Source organism: Panthera pardus, unplaced genomic scaffold (genome assembly GCF_024362965.1).
Source record: "Panthera pardus isolate Hobbes unplaced genomic scaffold, ASM2436296v1 HiC_scaffold_21, whole genome shotgun sequence".
Lineage (NCBI taxonomy): Eukaryota > Metazoa > Chordata > Mammalia > Carnivora > Felidae > Panthera > Panthera pardus.
In genome coordinates, this window is record NW_026526777.1 from 51,824,343 (window position 1) to 51,841,699 (window position 17,357).

A 17,357-nucleotide genomic window follows, 5' to 3' on the forward strand; every position below is an offset into this window, starting at 1 on the left:
TGAGCACCTGCAAATACAGTCAAGAGGGCAGCACCTGAGGCACATGTCATGGAAAAACTCACCCAGATGACTCAGAGAGGGCCCCTCCAGGGCCAGGTCCTGGCATTACCCCTGTCCCCTGCCTGCCCCCCAGTAACCTTGGAGACACTGAACAAGCTCCCTGCCACGGGTCACCAGAAGCTTCGAGTCTCGAGTCCCTCACCCAACATTGGCATAGGCCCTTTCATTTTCTAGCGTTCCAGGTACTCGAAACCGGACCCATGGACGTCAGAGTAAAAACTGGATGGAGGGCAACTGAGGATGAGAGGGAGGAATCTCTGAGAATTTTCTGCAGGCAGTTTCCCCCTCCATCTCTGCTCTGACAACTCGTGATGGTGCAGTCTTCCTCAACGTCTTAATCGAGCGGCCCAAAGACTGCGTACACCCTCTCCCACCAAGCACGCAGCGATTGATTAGGGCAGCCGGTTGCTTTGTTTGTCCAGATAAGGCATGGGAGCCTTCACCCAGTCTGTCCCAGGGCCTCCCTCCCAGATGCCTTCCACCCCCCCTTCCAAGAAGGCCGCTCCCTTAGGCAACACTGGGCTGTCTTCACAGCAGCCCAAGTTCCCCACCCCCCCCTAAATCCCTGAATCCTCTCAAGTCCCCGGGAACCTGGTGCGTCTGAGAAATGGACTGGGGACCGGCTCTGGAGGAGAGCGGCGCGTCCCGTAGGAGGCGTGTTCCGGAACCGGTGGGGCACCCACACGTAGTGGCGGGGCGGGGGCCGCGGGGGGAGGGCGCGTCGGGGCGGGGGCGCCGAGTCCAAGGGCACCAGCGGTCTGTGGGCCCCGGGCGGGGAGCTGGGGCCGAGCCCAGGCGGCGGGAGAGAGGGCGCGTCTGATTCAGGAAGTTGTGTCTCTGACATCAGGGGCAGGACGGAGTTGGAGCGAAACCTCAGAAATGTGAGGCTCCAGACTCGGGAGGGCAAAGAACGCACAGGGGGCTTTCCTCGCGGTGAGGGCAGGTACGCGCGGCGCCCGGCCCCCACCTACCCCTCAGCGCCGCACCTGGCTCCGCAGGGGGGCGGGCTTCCGCACAGGGACCTTGACCTCCGCCGGGACCCCTGCTGTCAGACGGGCCGCGCCAGACCCCTGCGCCACCGCGCCTGTAGGAAGCCCTCCGGTGGACTGCGAGGTAAGTCTCCAGACTGTGTATGTGTGTCAGACTGTGTGTGTGTGTGTGTCAGACTGTGTGTGTGTGTGTGTGTGTGTGTGTGTGTGTGTGTGTGTGTGTGTGTGTTTTAAGTTGCCCTCTGTTTGGAAGGGAACTTCCCGCTCACTTTCGTTCTTTGCAAGGAGGAGACCAGCCCCAGAGATCAGGGAGATTCCAGGATCGTTTCTAAATAGCCTCTTGGCCCTTCACAACTTCGGTTCTAGTTTGTTTCCCTTCTTGGGAGGATTCTCAGCAGCTTGACATCTGCTTCTGGGCTGAGTCCACATGGGTTGGGGGTGGCGGTTGGGGTGGAGTTCTCTTACTCCAGTTGACAAAGCTGCCGGTAGGAGCTTTGGGACCGGGGACATTCTATTTGCTACTTGAAAAAAAAAGTCAAGGCCTGAAACCCACTAAAACGCACTCACGCTTAGATGTTTCTAAATTATGCTAAGTGAAGCCAAATTTTCAACGGGGCTAAGAAACTGGCCAAAACGAAAATATGGCGTGGAGCCAGGTGTGGAGTGGGAACCTGGCTGCTAGTCTCCAAGCCTCCAGGGGATTTACTGTGACACAGATTGCTTCCTAATTTCTTTGAGTCTCTAAATGGTCCTACTCCCAGCACCCCATCCCCCCCAGACCACCCATGAAGGTAAAGGACACAAAAAGACCTGTTTCCCTAGTATTTCCAAGAGCTTCGCAGGAATACATTGTGTAGTGATTGAGTTAAATAAACTATAGATGTTTTGCTGGTGGGAACAGCAGTCCTGCCTAACCGAAAGGGAAACCGAAGCAGGCAAGAATTGCCCTAATTTCACAAAGAATGCTGGCGGCCCGCATTCTAGCTACCTTGCAGGACTGCTTCTCGGATTCTGTTCAATAAGGAAGGGGAAGGGGGGACAGGAGGTGGTGCCGGTAAATGCACTTGAGCATGTCAGCAGCACCTTCCTTCAAAGCTGGTGCAGTTCATTCACTCAGCTAAAGTTTGGAAGAATCTGAAGCTAATTTGAAGGAGCCCTCATTCTGAAGTCCGGTTGGTAATGGGGAGAGCCTTGAGTTCTAAAGAACAGGTCTGAAAAGTACCACTGATGCGTCTCGTTCCTAACCCTTTTACAAACGGTTTGTCAACTTCCACCCAAAGAGTTCAGCAAGGATCTTACCATCGACCTCCTAGTTTGATGTGCCTTCCCTTTGCCCAGTGCTGGCCAGCTGTGCAGGAAAATCTGATCAAGTCCTTCATTTCTTCTGAAATTCTGGCTCCCCATTCCCACCCAAGATACAATAGAGGAGAGGAATGCATGACAGAACAGATGTTTCTCCAGCCTCCATGCTTTGTCAATATCTAGCCTATAGAATAAAGTCAGAATGATTTCTGCCTGTTTCTCTGAATACTTAACTCAAGGGAATAATGGGCACCCAGCAAGCTAAGTTACTGACCTCATCAAAGAAGGATGAACATCCATTCCCCTCCCCACCCATTCCTGCAGCAGTTTCTGTACCTACTGTGTGATAGGCAGTGTTCCAGGACCTTGGAATCCAAAGATAATGAGATAGTTTCTGCTTTTGAGGACCCACAATCTAGTAAATGCCACGAGACACAGAAACAAATATGGTTCAGAATAATACACATTATAGTAACAGTAGCTACAGAACACTGAAATAACCCAAAGGAGAGAGTGATAAACTCCCCTAGGAATTATCTGGAAGTCAACACTGCAGAAGTGATGGTTGAGCAAGGTGTTGGAAATGATTAGGAGTGATTAGGGAAAGGGTATTTCAGGCAGAGGGAAGAGTATATTCAAAGTCAAGGGCATGTTGGGGGAACTGTGAGTAATGGGACTTACACTACTCTACTAAGGAAGTCGTGGTTTTGGTATTTAAGCAGAGAAAGGGTGTGGTCAGATTTGTGTTTGGAAAGAGAACTAAAGGCCAGATGCAAGCTAGCTTGGAGAGATGGGAGGCAGAGATAAGGAGGACCTCGACTAAGATCATGGCAGCGGGAACTAAAGGAAGGGAATAGATGCTAGTGATGTTTACAAAGTTAGAGTCAAAGTACATCCTGACCAAGTGAACAGGGTAGAGGAGGAGTGAGCGGAAAAGAGGATGATTATAAGGTGTGGAGCTGGGGGTGGGGGGGTGCACTGTGATGTCCAGAATGGAAACCATAGGAACTAAGGGAGCAGTGGACTTGAGAAATGGATTGTGGCAATTAACACTTCACACACATTTAGGACGGATGTACCCAAGAGATGCCCAGGAGGTGCCCAGGAGATTTCTGGTAGGCAGTAGCTATTCAGGTCTGGGGCTCAGGGAGAGATGGAGGCAGCAGGGTGCCTGGGTGGCTCAGGAGATTAAGTGTCCAACTCTTGGTTTCAGCTCAGGTCATGATCTTCCAGCTTGGTGCTTCAAGCCCCACATCAGGCTCTGTGCTGAGGCTGCTTAAGATTCTCTCCCCCTCCCTCTGTCCCTGCCCCTCCCCCACTCACACTCTCTCTCAAAATAAATAAATAAGCATAAAAAAAAAAAAACTAACTATCCCTGACTTGCATAAAAGCAGTGTTGAAGGGTGGCTAAAGGAGCCTGTAATAACGCTATCCGTGAAACCATGTTGACACTGAAGAATCTTGGATTTGGCCAGTACTCACTGGCCTGGAGATACTATTTTTATACCATATGGTGACTTGCTGGTGACTCTCTAGACTTCTAAGGCCTTCCCAGGATGCCTTGCAGGTGATATCTAAAATTCTAAAATGTTGGAGATGACCCTGCATTAGTGGCACACAGATGCATTTAACCAAACAAGTGAATCCCTAGAAATCACTTCATCATATGAAAAATGAACACTTTAGTTCAACTGTGAGATCTGCCAAGACCTCTCCAGAACTCATACCCCAAGTTTAGTAATACACCTATGTGGGAGAGTCCTACCATCATTAAAACAAGAAGGATGACTTTGCCAGAGAAAATTTTAAACCCTTATTGAACAGTACTTGAGGTCTGACTGCCATGGCTCAGATCAGGAAATTATGTGACCCAGTATGGAAGGAAAAAAAAAAAAAAAACCTTGAACTTGGAAGTAGACAGACATGGATTCAATTCTTGTCTTGACCACTTATTAGCTGACCTTGGACAAGTCTTTGAATTTCCCAGCTTCGTTTCCCTTATATTTGAAATGGGAATAATTATTACTCACCAGGGCAAATTGAATCAGAAATCAGAATCAAATTGAAAAAGAAAGTTACATTTATTGTGCTCCATAAATTGCAAGGTTCTATAAAAATGTAAGTTGTTTTATTATTATTACTAATCTTCCCTCTTGAAACTACCAACTTACCCTGGACTGTGTAGGTGTAAGATCTGGGGAGGATCTTCGGCCCAGACTTGCAGCTTTTTAACTGTATGAAATATTTTAAGGCAGCAATTATAAAAGCCTCCTTCCGTCATATGAATGGCATGCATCTACTCTGGCTACTTCTCCTTTTACTCCTTACCTACAGTGGCCAGAGCCCAAAGAAGTGAATGTTTATGCAGGTCGTGCACAGCACAAGGATTCCTGGGAGCTCATGGCTGAAAGCAGCCAGTATTCTATTTACCGGGCCACGGACCTGCCCCGCTTGCACTGGGCCCACTCAGAAAGGAAGCTTTCTTTCCAATCCTCACCAAGGTGCTGGTTAAACCAGCACTGACCCTGAATCTGAGCATCGGTTCATGGCTTGGGTGTATCTGTGGTTTTCTTCTGTCCCGACTAAGGAACCCTAACGTAGTCCCAATACAGTAAAGCCGACACCCAAACTTTCAACTAAACAGACTTCTGAGAAGGGATGGCTGTTGATGAGCAAAAGAAAAAAATAACCACAGGCTCAAAAACTTCAAATGGAAAAACACTTTGAAATAAGCCAGCCCCGCCCCTTACTTCACAAGTGAGCGAACTGATGTTCAGGGAGGTGAAGTGTGTCCCCAGCTCAACAGCTGATTAAGGGAGCGACCAGAACCCAAGCTCTGTCTCTCTCTGTTCAGGAACAGCAGACACTCTCTAGGGTTTCCGTCACCTGGACCTTCTGGACCTCACACTCAGGCACCCAAACACTGGCAGAGATGCAGAATGAAGAGGCTGGAAGGCTAAGCCCTCCCCAAGCAGCCTCCAGCAGGCTCCAGCCACCAGGAGCAGATCTTCCAGAGATGGGGGCGGGTCTCCTCTTTTAAGGCATCTCCGTACCATACCCAACACTTCTGTTTGCTCAACTTCAATCCTTAACGTTTTCTCAAAAATTCCCAAACACCTCTCAAAAAAGGGAGACCGCACTGGGTGTCAAAATTAACTGAAACCCCTTTTGTGTGTCATTAAACTTGTCGTGAGGATGGTTTCAAGACCATCGGACAGGTCAGCACTAAACATCCAATATTGATTTACTCTTTCCCGTTCCATGAGAAAGTCTCCGGGGTGAGTAACAAAAGCTCATGAGACTCATCACGGGCACTGTAAGAGAGAGAAAACAGAGGCAGATAGACTTTTTCCCTCTTTATGCGGCAAGAGGAAAATCAACAGCCAATTCTTTGAAGGGCAGTCCCCAGGGCCACAGACCAGCTCAGGTTTCTGACTTTTCCCCCCACATGGGCTTGAGCCATCCGAGCAGAGCACCGCCTGGGGACATGAGTGGGCCTCAACTAGCCTGGTTCCAAAATGAACCTCACGCAAACACAAGATTTCTTTCTCGGGGCAACTCCCAAGGGGCCACAGCAGTGTCCAAACCAAATCCCAGCCCCTGGCAAAAGACTTGCTCCCACGATTGTAAGCAAGCTGCTCCATGGAGTTTGTTGCTAAGAGATGAAAGAAATCCTAATCATCGCTGTCGTTCTTGGTCAAAATTGAAGATTGTGATTGTAAACCTTTATGAACTTGCCTTTGCTCTTAACCATCTACAGTTTCTTCCCGTTAGGATGCCTTTCAGTTGACTTTTATTCTCCTCAGATACACTCCTGATTTCAAGCTGGATAGGCTTCAGGAAAGTGCATCAGCAACTTCTTTAGTTTCCCAAGCGAGTCACAAAAGAAAAGTGGCAGAAGACAGGGAAAAAATATAACGGCAAGAAGGGTAGTTGCATGTTATAGTATTTTTAGTCTTCACGTTATCCTGAGAAGGTACACAAGTTTAGAGGTGGTGCGGAAGCTGGTTAAGTAAGTTAACCCCTTAACTGGGGTTAAGGTCAGTGAAAGAAGCGATGGAGGACGCAAAGTTGTCTTAGCCGCTGTGTTATGGAAACAGAATGGCACACAGCGGACACGTCTTAGCCTACGTGGCATGCGGCCATGGCCCCCGTGGAAAGAGAAGAGAATGCTTCAGTGCAAGCCAGGAACCTGTTTTTCCCTCTCCAACCTGAGTGAGGACCTGAGTCTGCCCTTCTGGCCCTGGTTTCTAATCTTAGAATCTTCTGCCGCTCCACCAGTGGGACAAAGTGTGGGCTCTCAGAAGCTCTTCTGCTGTAAAAGCCCTGGCCATAGCCTGGAGGCTCCATCGGGCCACTCGTGTCCAGTGGCCTAACATCACCCAGGAACCATATAGGACAAAGTAACCTTCCCGATGATTTGGGACTGGGAGAAAACACGTTCATCCAACCTTTGTCGGTTCCTTCAGATTTCTAGTGTGCATGCTAGGCTCTCAGTAGCCATTTGTTCAACAGTGGTGCTAAGAATTTGAGGCATGCAATTTGACTGTCATGCTACACTCTCCCTCCCCCCCAACCCCCGCCCCCACACCCGGCAGGTTGTTTTATGAGCACATCGCAATTGTTTATTCAACACGATGTGACAAAAAGTAGCAAAGCTGAAAGAGAACACACCGCTCTTAAGGCCAGCCTTGCAGACTTCCCCCATCCATGGAGCCCCTTTCTTGTAAATGACTGAGGCTTGCACCCTCCCTTCTCTCTCTGCCTTCTACTCCTGACCTGAAACTTTCCCTCCCGCCCAAGGCCCACCATCTACTGAGTAGCAATTGCCAGTACAGCACAGCGGTGGTCTAGAGTAAAACCTCCAGGCTCATCACATGTGTGACCCACACTGTCCCAAAATGAAACCTCCTCTGGGAGAGGGGAATACGTTTGCACCCCGCACCGTCCAGACATGACCTGCCCGGTGCTCTCCTGGTTTCTGAATTAGAAACTCAGTTCCTGCTCTGTGGGATACTTGGCCCAGAGCCTTCCCTCATTCAGAAAAAAGACAATGATGTGCTGAGTGCCTTAGGATACTTTGCTGATTTCCAACTACCGTGCTCTTCATAGGTTTTCACAAGGATATTATTGACCCCTCTGAGGAAAAGATGATTTTTACTGTGTTTCCAATGGACAGATGGCACAGATTTTCACAGCTGGCCATGGAAGGAATATCTCATTTCCAGACAGAGGCACTGAGTCTTCCCTCCACCCTGTCTGGGACAAGGGACAGGGACTCAGTCACAGAGCATGTGCCACATGGGGAAGGAGGTCTGATGTTCCTGACTGACATTTTCCAGGAATAAGTCTTCAGTGGTTTAAAAACATTATTCCTGGGGCGCCTGGATGGCTCAGTTCGTAAAGCATCTGACTCTTGATTTCAGCTCAGGTCATGATCTCATGGTTTGTGGGTTTGAGCCCTACGTTGGGGCTGACAGCCTAGAGCCTGCTTCGGATTCTCTCTCTCTCTCTCTCTCTCTCTCTGTCCCGCCCCCACTCACACACGGTCTCTCTCTCCCTCTCTCAAAATGAATAAATAAACTTAAAAAAAAAAAACAACAGTATTCCTTCAATAAGGAATCTCCACCATTGAAATATGTGATCATTCAACATTTGGTATTGTAATGAATGAATAAATACACACTAAAAAAAGAATCAATGCCATTTTATACATCTTAAACAATTAATAATAGGAACTATATCATTGTTTTCCATTTACCATCTATGAGCTTTCAAGAAATTTTGCTTTACCTCCCCACCAAGTTTTTATGAAGGTGAAATTCACATGACATACAATTAACCATTTTATTTTATTTTTCAATATTTATTTATTTATTTATTTATTTTCACTTTAGAGAGAGAGAGTGGGGGAGAGGGGCAGAGAGAGAGAAAGAGAGTGAATCCCAAACAGACTCCACACTGTCAACACAGCCTGAATCAGAGCTCGAACCCACAAACTGGGAGATCATGACGTTAGTCAAAATCAGGAGTTGGTCGCTTAACTGACTGAGCCACCCAGGTGCCCCTCTATTCGTCTGTTGGTAGACATTTGGGTTGTTTCTGTCTTTTGGTGTTGTGAACGTGCATGTACGAGGATTTGTTTGAGTGCCTGTTTTCAGTTGTTTGGGGTACACACCTAGGAGTATAATTGCTGAATCACATGGTTATTTTATGTTTATCATTTTGTTTTTCCTTTTCCCACATTTTGATCAACATCCTTTCTTGATGATAATATGCATATTAAGTAAGCATACTGTCCTATCCCTAGTCTTTTATTTGTTACCTTTGATCTTATGCTTTAATGAAGGATATCAAACTCTGCTCCTTGTTGTCCTAGAGATGAGGTTATTTGTCTGCTTGAGAAAGAAACTGTTTGGACAAACGATAAACTCTCCTTGGTGTGACTGAGTAGGAAGTAACATAACAACAGCAACATTTATGGAGCACAGTCTGCATCGTGCCGGGCATTGCATTAAATGCTTCATCTACTTCCTCTCATTTAGTGTTCAGGACAGTGCACTTACTCTCCTTGTTTTACAGATGAGGAAACTGAGGTCTCTATTGAAAGCTAAGTGCTCTTCGCTTGGCTCCAGAGGGTCATCCATTAGCCTAGTCTACAAAGAAACTCTGCAGCTGTCACCAATAATGAATCGGGAGCTCACAGTCTATTTTGGCAGACGGATAGATAAAGAGGCAATTATGACACAGTGTAGGAAATGCTATGAGAGGTGTCACAACAGGGACCCACAGGACCCAGAGGGAAACCACTTAGCCCAGCTTCAGGTGACAGACTTCCCAGAAGAGATAAGATCAAAGTGTGTTATTTTATGTATAAACTTTTGTGACCCTTGGTAAGGTCTGACCCTCCGCCATCACCCTTGGGCACCACCACTTGGTCATTAAATTCCCACTGCGCGGTCACTGGCACATGGTAGCTGCTCATCAAACACAGGTTAATAAACATGTGCTTCTGCAGCTGGAACATCCAGCCCCTGTCACCCTGTTAACACGACTCCAAAAAGGGCCTGCATTTCAACTCATAGGCTTTCTCAATTCAGATATGGCCCGGGCATCAGAGAAAGAAGGTGAGAAAAGGCCTACAATGGTTTGTGTGGTTCTCTGTGATATCTGCGTGGGCACCATGTACATGAGAAGATGGGAAGGGTGGGGGGAGGGGCGGGAAGTCATGCAAAGGGCATTATGAGGAGATCTTGGCATGCCCAGGTGAGGAGGCCCTAGGGTTGCATGGGATTCTAAAGAAGAAATTAAATGAACCCGGTAAGCCACTTTCTAAAATCAAAATTTGTCCATTCATCTTGAGATTGTATTGTTGCTTCAGAGACTCCTAGCGTATGGCCATGCTGGGTCTCAGCCAGCAGGTACAAGAAACAGCAGCTTCATGGGGAGAGATCTAGACTTGCCCCTCCCCCCGCCCCCAGTTGGTAATTCTCACTCCTCTGTCTTGGAGATCGTCAGTGAGATTTGGCCACCTTCAGTTGCCTTTGGTCAGGCACCTTCAGCTCCTTTTTGCAAAAGGAAAATTGTAAAAAACTCTTAGGAGGCTTGGAGGCCTCGATTTAGAAGGCAGAAACAGTCCCAGTGTGCGTCTAGCTGCATTTCCGTACACATTTCTCAAAAACTCTGTGTGTGTGTGACACTATATACACTAGAGGCCACAGGGAATTTAAAAAAAAAAAACAAAAAACAGCAAGTCCAGATCTACCTTCCATCTAGGAACCTGTGAGCACCTGCGAGCAAATCCTGCCCCTCTCATGCAGACCTGGGAGAAACAGCCTCTTCCCTGGGATTAGAGTCTGTCCTGGGATCTCTGCTCTTGAGGGCCACCAGCTCTTCACCCATCGCCCGGACCACGCCATTCTCAATATTCTGCCACCTCCTCCATCCCTGGCCGGTTGGCTGTCCAGGCTCTGACCCACTTGCCTAAGCTGGAAACCACTGCTTTGGGCTCCACCCACTGCAAGACCTTCCTGTTCCGCACAGATCTCGGTCCTGGACCCCTCAACCTGCTGTAGCCCCACCTGCTATGCCCCTGGATGGTCTGGCCCTGCAGAGGCCTGTGCAAAGCTCATAGGGATACCAGGGCTCCAGTGCCAGTGATGAGTGTGGGCGCCTGGGCCCAGAGGAGATAACACCTTAGCCTTCACACAGGCGTTCTTAATTCTGGTTCTTTTCCATCCTCCAAAATCATAACCAGTCAGTTTGTTAACCATTCGACAAACGCTGAGCACCTACTATGTGCTAACACTGAGCAGTGGGGACTCCTAGAGGAAAAGCTCTCAGATAGAGAGCTCAAATACAGTCACGTGGGAAAGCAGACGTAGCACAGCATCTGTACAGAGTACACGATCATCTCCACTGGTTGTCAGGCAGGTGAGGCAGCAGAGGGGGGAAGACATAGAGATATAGATCTCTATATAAACCAGGATTCCAGAAAAGCCCCCAGGCCACCAGAGCCTCCTTTCTGTCACCCCTCTCCCGCAGGGGCTACACACAGGTCAGTCTTTGCAGTTTAACAGGCCAGAGTGTTCCTCACTGGCTCTACCAGAAATAGCAAGCGGTGCTTTTCAATGCTACACCGTGGCCTGCGTGTCCCTCCGCACCCTTGAACCCCCCACCATTGAATCATTGTGGGGATCACAAGCTCAAATACCTCCAGGGCCTGGTGGACAAAGCTAACACTTATTGAACATTTACTTTGTGCCAGGCACTGTTTTACACGTTATACAGATTATTTAACTCATCCTATTTCCACAGTGGACCTATGAGCCCAATTCTACTCTTACCCTGTTTTTACTGCTGAGGACTTTCTGAGGTCAGACAGCTAGTGAATGGAGGAGGGGCAGACTTCCCTCCAGATGGGTCTATCCAAAAGAGTAGCGCAGGTGGCATGGGGGTGGGGGGAGGATGTGATGTGAAACTAGAAATCCAGTCACTGGTCTCTGGTCACATCTACCTCACGGGCTTCCAGTTTGCAGCCTGTGGCTTGGGTTTGGCCTGCTTGGGCAAAAATCCCACTTGGTTTCCACAAACCTTCTCTATAAATGTTTAGCAGTATTGGGTTGCCTGGGTGGCTCAGTCGGTTAAGTGTCTGGCTCTGGCTCAGGTCATGATCTCACAGTCCGTGGGTTCGAGCCCCGCATCAGGCTCTGTGCTGATAGCTCAGAGCCTGGAACCTGCTTCGGATTCTGTTTGTGTCTCTCTCTCTGCCCCTTCCCCACTCATACTCTGTCTGTCTCTCTCTCTCAAAAATAAACATTTAAAAAAATTAAACATTAGCAGAATTGCTACAGGGGTAGGCTAACTACTAAGTGTGTGTGTGTGTGTGTGTGTGTGTGTGTGTGTGTGTGTAGGGAGAGAGAGATAGAGAGATCCCTTTGAACTTGGGCCAGCTGGAACTGGCTTTGGTTACCTTGTGGCTCCAGATTTGAAATCAGTAGTAGTACCAAATTAAAGAATATGGAAAGGAATAAATTGTGTCTGGAGTAGAGAGTCTGGAGTGGAGAGGGAAGGAGGCCGAAACCCACAAGCCACATCAAGTTTTCTTACACAACAATCTGCCTTCGTGGTTGAACTTGGAAAACAACCCTTGGAGGTCCTTGGGCCCAGCACATCATCGGCCACCCCCAGCGTTGCCCTTGGGCATTCAAGCCATAATAGGTGAGGAGGTGTGGGATGGAGAGAGTAAGTTTCCCAGTAGGCAGCCCTCCTCCTCAGGCCGCAACCCCGAGGAACCCTCACCTTGGGCCAGGCAGCTCGCTGGCATGGCACCCACTGGAGCTTGGAGTGGCTGGCCCGGAAGAGCTCTAAGGGAGGGAGGGCTGGAATGAGTTGTTGGCGTGTTGCCGTGGTAATGGGGGGGGGGGGTTGGAGGCTCCATATCTGGGCCACCTTGATTAGATTCTTTCAAGAGCAGCTGGAATCCCTTTACTCCCATTCTCCCTACATTTTAATCATCCTGTTCTCCCTGTAGGTGCCCACCCTGATCACCCCTTCTGTGAAGCCTTGCCTAGATCTCTCACTGGAATTAACAGCTTCCTCCTGGCTGCTTCCATAACCATGTGTTTGCATTTCCCTTTGGACACTTAACTAGTCATGCTTCGTCGTTCTTCTTTCATGTTCCTCCATTTCCCCAACAAAAAATAAATTCCTTGAGTTCACAGTCTACATCTTTAGTTCAGTTTGGAGTTCCTTACCCAGGTAGTTGGCAGGTTTCTGTTTCTTACTAGGCAGCATTATCTGGGAAAGCCTTAGAACAGAGAGAAGGGCTTCAGGCACCCAGTGGTTACTCAACATACTTGCACTGAGTTGGATCGTCTGCTGCTCCACTGCAGATACTGGAGATGGCAGCTCTTGGCCCCCTCAGCCTCAATTGTGGCAACAACCCAGGCTCAGGGAAGAAAGAAAAAAGCGAGCCAAGGGAGTTCCTCCCTCTAGGAAGAAACAGGGAGAGACCTTTGCAGCAATAACAGTGATGTATGTAGTGAGTGCTACACACACGCATACTCTACTCAGTCGGCTCAGCAACCAGAAATTACCAAACAAAATGGTATCAATTCATGAACACCAAGACGTGTCAGAAAGACATCTAATCAAGGCTTTTCCAGAGCATGGTGGCAGGTCATTACATTCAATATGGTGCCCTGTGAGAACACGTGCAATCTCCATTTGAGGCCAACGATCTTTGGAAGAAAGCTGTCACTGCTATCATCGCTGTTTCTTGGCACTTACAGCCCAACTGGAGGTTCAGAAATAGCCAGTCACCAAAAGAGGCCAGCAGAGTGTGCCGATACTCTGGAATGCCCAGGAGTATCTGGCATGGAAGTACACTCTGAGCTCAGGTTGAAAGAGTTCTCCAGACCCAGAATATTGAAAATCCCGCTGATGGATTTTCTTCGGAGCATCTTCTTCCATCTGACCACAGTGCTGTGTGTGAACCCAGAAATCAGCATGGCAGTCTGGAACAAGCACTGGATATTTAGGGGAAGAAGAATTACCACATCATTCTTGATCATCTGTGAGCCCTTGGGTGTTTAACTTTGGTGGGCCTGATTCCTCATCTATAAAAATGTCCATTTATTAATTCAACAAGTATTTTCCCAAAGCAAACATGTCCCAGATGCTGGGGATGCTGGATGGGAATAGATTCTGTCTAGAAAGGAAGAAAGGTGATTAAATAAACAATTAGCCTCAACCAGGTATGGGCTATGGTAGCAGTGTAAGGACAGTGAGGGGTACTGGGCAGGGGCTCTTACATCAATGAGGTCATGGAAGGTTTCCCAAGGGGACCCATATTTCTCTGAGATGTAAATGAACAGAAGTCAGGAGATTCGGTGGTAGCGTTTGGATTGGGGTTAGGGGAGAGCTGGGGGGTTCCAGACAGAGAAACCTGTAGAGGCCCCAGAGCAAGAGAGGGACCACAAATCTCAGGGAGTCTGAGAGAGTAAACTGCAGAAGTGACGAATTGCCATTATTAGCTCCTCTTTTGTTGCTTTGTAGAAGTTAATGTAGTGAAGACAACATTGCACTGGGGAACCAGATGACTAGAACCTTCTCTGCCCTTGGCCACTAACCAGCTTTGCAATTTTATTTTTTAAGTTTATTTATTTAAGAGAGAGAGAGTATGAGCTGGGATGGAGAAGAGATAGAATCCCAAACAGGCTCAGCACAGAGCCTGACGTGAGGCTCAAACTTACAAAACTGTGACATCATGGTCTGAGCTGAGACCAAGAATCGAATGCTTAACCAACTGAGCCACCTAGGTAGCTCACGAGCTTTGCAATTTTAAACAAATTTTGAACAAATTTCTTCTCCTTAGGTCATTCATCTGTGAAATAGGGTGAGAAACTTCTCCCTTCCTCACATTATGGTAGACCGAGTAAAGAAATGTTTGCAGAAGCCCTTAAAACATTAACATGTGTTATGAGGGCAAGGTCTTCGATCAGACATCCCCCAATCATAAGTAAACGCAAGCCCATCTGGGCATCTGTTAAGACTGGAGAAGTGATTGCATCAGGGTTTTTAGCCTCTGCCTGCATCCTTCCCAAAGGATCACGAGATAAATAGTAGTTTCTTTCCGACTGGGTTGATGATACTTCATTTCAGTTCATAATCAGATTTTGTGTAAGGAGGCAAGAGCGCTATTAATAAAATTTGTGTTTTTAGTTGTAAGGTTTGTGATTCCTGAGCCTGGCTGGTTAGGGCAGAGTGCCCCGAGCCCAGGGGTGGGGGCTTGCTGCTGTATAAACGCCAGCTCAGGCCAAGGCACACTTGGAATTACAAGAGGGATCAGGTTAAGAGTATGTGGCCTCTGAAACAGTGACGCTGCTATGTCTCTTCTGTTCGCCAGCTTTCAGGGCCTCGCTGGCACCTGTTACACCAAACCAATGTTCAGCCTTCCAAGCCCTGTGTAATCTCACCAGCCCTGCCTGTATTACCTCGGTCCTCACTCTTCCTCGGGAGGTTTCTTCACTGCTACCCCAGGCCCAAACTCTGCATGTGCTGGCCTCTGACCTGCACCCTGGCTCCCCATCCTATCCAGCTCACCTCAGCTCCCCTTTTCCCATCCAACCATCCGACCTCAGACTCTGCCGTGCAGCCTCCCACTTAAGTCCCAAGGCAACATTGATTCCTCTCCTTCCTGATCGTGTGTGCACTTTGGCATTTTCTGATATTTACCTTAGCCTCTAACTGCCATGATTATTTTTGAAAATTATACTTGGAAGGGCATTTTCAGTTTATAAAGAACTCTCCTGTATATTGTCTGATTTCCACAGCAAGGCTGAGGGTGATGATGTCAGTGTGATTATTACCTTCCCATCTTAGAAGGGAGGAACCTGTGGTCTGGCCGGGGAGAGGCAGGGACCCGCACTGTCGTCTGGCAGGACCTAACAGCGTTCCATGTTCCATGAACTCTCCCAGGACAGGAACCTTCTTACACTTCTGGGCTCCCCCTCAGCACCAAGTTGACCACATAGTAGTTCCTTAACTAGTGTTTCTTGAAATGAAACCCACGTGCTACTTCAGGAAAAGTAATTCAAATGGCAGGTTTTATTGATGGAAATCGTTGTTGTTAGTTCTATTAGCTTCTTCATATACAAAGAACGATAGCCTGCAGCATGGCTTTTATTATGGTGACCCAGTAAACAGCCTAAGGGAGACTGGCACTCATTCTGTATAAACCTCCCCACCCCCACTCCCAGCCAGGGGTCAGTCACAGGGCAGTCATAGAGGCAGGTACCACTCCCGCAGCTCCCACCAGGCAGCCAGGCCCCACTGCCTCCTGGCAAAGGATGGAATGTGCTTGTCAGAACTCGCTCGGCAGGGTGGACATGCTCGGCTAGCCCTTGAAAAGCAGGGGTCATTTGGGCACACGGGGGATCCAGGTCTCCCAGCACCACTGCACAGCCAGGTGAAAGAGCCCTCTCCCCCCTGGGGGAGAAGGGGTGTGGGGGTGGTATCCATCCATCCATCCACTCTGGGTTGGGGGCAGGAAAACTTCCCAGCATGGGAGCAAATTAAGAATTTCAAGCCACTCGCTACCTGGAAGAATTGAGGTGTGACATTTTTTGCCATGTCCCTACATCTGCCTAGAATGATAGTAATTGTGACTCTAAATATTTGTACAGTTCCTAAGAGCCTAGGGTCATGTTCACATGCATTGTCTGCTTTGACCTCAGGACCCTGCAAGGCGGCTGTCCACTGCTAGTTACTCGTTTCCTTCAGAAAGTATGTGCATGTGACCAAGCCTTCAGAATAGTACCAAAGGAACGAGACAAAAGCCAGTCTCCCAGCTCTGCCCCCAGTGTCCTTCCACAGAGGCAACACATATTATCACTTTCTTGAGTATTTGTCCAGATTTTGCCCCCATTTTAGAGATGAAGAAACTGAGGCCCAAAACAACTGAATGACCTTCTCAAGGATGCACACGAAGTCACAAGTGAGAATGTGAGTTGACTTCTCATACCACAATCTAGGAGCTTCCCCTACACTCTCAGTCTGTCTTCCTCCCAAGAATTCAGCTCATATGCAAACCTACAGGAGCATAAATAAATAAAACCACCTAAAAGTCAAAGCCAGAACTGGAGCCCCACAGGCTCTCCACTGAGGAGCAGAACTGCCTCCTCTACAAGGACCCCTGCCCCCCTCTCTGGCTGCTCTGAGCCGGCTCCTATCCTGGGGAGCCCTCTCCTCCTTTCTCACCAGCAGAGGCATGGCCAAACATTCAGGTCGTTTTGCTCTATCAAAGTGTTTCCACGCAATGGCCTATTTCTTCAAGACCCTGACACTCTGAGAGTTAGTCTGATTTTTTTTTTTTTTTTTTTTTTTTTTTTAATGTATTCTGGGCTGCTTATGGGAGATGAGGCCTAAAAGCTGGTGTGGAGTCTGCAAGCCGCCCCGCCCTGAGGACACAGGTGGAGAGCTCAGAGACAAGGTCTGAGGTCCAGGGTCTCTCCCACCAGTCCTCCGCTCCGTCTTCCGTAAAGCTCTGAGGTCTCCAGGCAAGGATGGAGCAGAGGTGGTGGATGGGGAGGAGGGTGGAGGTGGAGCCAAGGGAAGGGTGTGTCTGTGCGCATGCGCTTGCCGTAGTATCTACTGGCATCCCCCACCCCTGGCCAACAATCGCAGCTTAAGCCAGTGTCTTAAATCCACGCTCCCAAATGACATATTTGTAGCACCTGTAGCCTCCCTTACGGAGGGCATTTCAGGGACGGAGAGAAAGACATTTGGGGACGAGGGCAGGCAAATTGAGAGGATTAGGTGTGGGGTGAAGCCATCGTCGGTTCCAGAATTTCTCTGTAACAGGAGTTTAGGAGTAACAATCTATTTGCACAGAGGCACCCAAGCCGCATTTGATGAGACTTGGAAAATGTCATCTGGATCAAAAGAAGAGGGTGCCACTTGCCTGAGTGTGTGCTCCATAAATATATGAGCAAACTCATACAT

General features: G+C 48.5%; 1 protein-coding gene across 3 annotated transcripts in view; it reads left to right on the forward strand.

Moving 5' to 3' along the window:
• The first annotated feature begins 618 nt into the window (after positions 1–618).
• The window catches only part of KIAA0040 (KIAA0040 ortholog), a 49,763-nt gene continuing 33,024 nt past the window's right edge, over positions 619–17,357 (forward strand). The window contains exons 1-2 of one of the 3 annotated variants that reach the window (XM_053909250.1): positions 619–730; positions 908–1,173. The gene's annotated coding sequence lies outside the window, so the exon portion shown is untranslated. Of the gene's footprint in view, positions 731–781; positions 1,174–17,357 lie in introns of those variants that run through there. The other 2 variants (XR_008424660.1, XM_019425548.2) reach the window with 2 other exon arrangements.